This window comes from Myotis davidii, unplaced genomic scaffold, assembly GCF_000327345.1.
Source record: "Myotis davidii unplaced genomic scaffold, ASM32734v1 scaffold159, whole genome shotgun sequence".
In the NCBI taxonomy this organism is placed as follows: Eukaryota; Metazoa; Chordata; class Mammalia; order Chiroptera; family Vespertilionidae; genus Myotis; species Myotis davidii.
Genome location: NW_006291231.1, coordinates 34,052 through 37,102, shown reverse-complemented (window position 1 = coordinate 37,102; position 3,051 = coordinate 34,052). Strand labels below are relative to the sequence as shown.

At 44.2% G+C, this 3,051-nt stretch overlaps 1 protein-coding gene across 2 annotated transcripts in view; it reads left to right on the top strand.

Annotated features, from left to right (window-relative positions):
• ARPC1A (actin related protein 2/3 complex subunit 1A) overlaps positions 1-3,051 on the top strand; it is a 39,905-nt gene that overhangs the window by 22,795 nt on the left and 14,059 nt on the right. The gene's annotated exons all lie outside the window — the stretch shown is intronic.

Sequence of the window (3,051 nt, the reverse complement as noted above, 5' to 3'; positions counted from 1 at the left end):
CTTTCATTTAAATAAAGAGCCTAATAAAGTAAGTCAGCCATAATATTCAACATTGTAGAGCATTTACTGGGTTTTCTTTAGAAATTTTCAGAAAATAGAATAATAGTGATCTCAATTTTTTTATTGATTTAGAGAGAGGAAGGGAGAGAGAAAGAGATGAAGATCAATACAAGAGAGAAGCATCCATATGTGCCCTGACTAGGGATCCAATCTGCAACTTGGATATGTGTTCTACCCAGGAATTGAACCCGCCACCTTTCAGTGTACAGGACTATGCTCCAACCAACTGAGCCATACTGATCTCAATTATTAAGTGCTTGTTTTCACTCAGTTGGTACACACACCCAACTAGTGTTATGGAAAATACTGAACCTACTATGAGGACTAAGTAGCTTAGATTAAGAGATGAGATGTGAAAGTGAAAACTAGACAGCATGTCAGCTGTGTAAAAGTGTAAGCCAAACTGAATTTCCAACTGCTGCGGGAGCACAGTGTCTTCCAAAAGTTTCCTATATATTGTTCTGGGGTCAAGGAAGACATTCCAAAATCTGAAAAAGACAAAGAGTAATATAACAAACATCCATATACCTACCACCCAGAGTTAACAACAAGAAGGATAAATGTCTTTTTTTTCCTGTGCCAGAAACCTTAGGAAACAAATCCTATCTAATAAAGAGGGAATATGCTAATTGACCCTCACGCTGTCACAAAGATGGCGGCACCCACAGTTAATAAGGAGGGAATATGCTAATTGACTGCCACACCCTCAAAGGTGGCAGCACCCACAGCCACAAGATGGCAGCACCCAGTCCCCTCAGCCTCGCTGGGGCGGCAGGCGTGCAGTCCCCTCAGCTCCCCAGCCGCCCAGGGCCAGCCCAAGGCGCAGGCAAGCCTCGGATGGCGGCTCCCCAGCTGCCCAGGGCTGCCCGAGGCTCAGGTAACCAGGGTTGGCCGAGGCTTGTGCTGCTGGCAGTGGCAGCAGCAGAGGTGTGATGGGGGTGTCACCTTCCCCTGATTGCCGGTTCGCCTCCCACCCTTGAGGGGTCCCAAACTGTGAGATGAGGCAGGCCGGGCTGAGGGATCCCCATCCAGAGCATTAATTTTCATGCACCAGGCCTCTAATATTTAATAACAAGCAATATTATTCTAGACTAGAGGCCCGGTGTACAAAATTCGTGCACGGGGGCAGGGGGTCCCTCAGCCCAGCCTGCACCCTCTCCAATCTGGGACCCCTTGGGGGGATGTCCGACTGCTGGTTTAAACCAGCAGTCAGACATCCCTCTCACAATCCAGGACTGCTGGCCCTCCTTATTGGCTGTGGTGGCTGCCATATTTGAGGGCGTGGCGGTCAATTAGCATATTCCCTCTTTATTAGATAGGATAATGATAAAGTCCCCTCTCACCACCAGCTCTGTTCCTGTACCTCAGAAGGCAGGCTATAATTTAGTATGACATTGTCCTAGTCCATTTTTAATACTTTTACATACATGTATATATATTCATAAGCAATCTCTAGTACTGTTGGCTAGTATTTTTCAGGGGCTGCCAAATGGCATCATATCATACATCTCTTGCAGCTTTTGCATTCCACATTGTTTCTGAGTTCTGTGTTAATGTATCTAAGTCAAGTTTGTTCCTTTTAACTGCTGTTTGGCATTTCATCCCTCATTTATTCTTTCCTCCATCGAAGGACATTTATGTTGCCCATTTTTCCTTATTATATTGAAGTGCTAAATCGAGTATTCCTGTGCAGATCTCTTTGTACATGTGTGAATATTCATATATGGTAGGCTTGTTGTATCACAGGAATATATACATCATCAGCTTTGCTAGGTATCATCAGATAGCCTTCATCCCACCAGCCTTGTATGAGAGTGCTTATTTTACCATACCTCACACATTCTTGATATGGTCAGACTGATGAGTGAAAGGTGCATTTTTGTGATTAATGGAAAGGTTGGGCATATTTTCAGTTTATTAGTCATCTGGGTTTTGTGTGTATGTGAGTGCAACATTGCTATTTATAATTTCTCTTCATTTTTCCATTGAGTTTTTATCTTTCTCATGCTGATTTGCAGAAGATTAGATCTTAAAGTATTGGCTCTCCTACAGATTCCTGATGTATATTAACTTTTTTCTTTGGCTAAAACTATTAATAGGTGGATAGAGGTGGCAAGTAGAGCAGGGCCGAGTTTTATTAAGCAAGAGTCAAAGGAGGAGGAGAAGAGGTAAAAATGTGGAACTTTTACACTGGTTTTCAGAATTTAGTTGAACCAAAACCTGATACCAAATTCCAAGGGACTGTATTACTTTGTTGTGAAGTCATCTCTGGCTATTTTTTTAAAAAAGCACAAAATCAGCCCTGGCAGGTGTGATCAGTGGTTGGAGCATTGACTCGCATTGTATTCTGGTCAAGGGCACATACCTGGGTTGCAGGTTAGATCCCAGGCCCATGTTGGGTTGGGGCACATCCAGGAGGCAACCAATCAATATGTCTCTCTCACATCGATATTTCTCTTTTTGCCTCTCTCTTTGCCTCCCTCCCTCCCTTCCTTCCTTTCTCATTCCCTCATTCCCTCTCTCCCCCCTTCCACTCTCTCCAAAAATCAATGGAAAAAATATCCTCAGGTGAGCATCCTATCTAATAAAAGAGAAACATGGTAATTAGCCATACATCTGCTACCTTTCCCATTGGCTAATCAGGGAGATACGCAAATTAACTGCCAGCCAAGATGGCGGCTGGCAGCCAGGCAGCTTGAAGCTAACATGAGTCTTGCTTGCTTCAGTGACGGAGGAAACCAACGTTCCCCGCCTGACTTACTGGCCTCTGAGCCTGCAGTTTAAGAAACTATGTAACAAACATAGAAGCTAAACAAAACCCCAGAAACCTGCTTTAGTCCCGGGCTTCAGCCAGCAGGATCGCAGCATTGTAAGCAAAGGCCAAAAACCTACTTTCAGCAGTGGAGGCTTAAGAGCTGGAGCCAAGCCTCAAAGCTAAAGCTGGCCCAGAAAAAAAAAAAGAAAAAAGAAAAAAGGAGCGGCTGGGGGGTT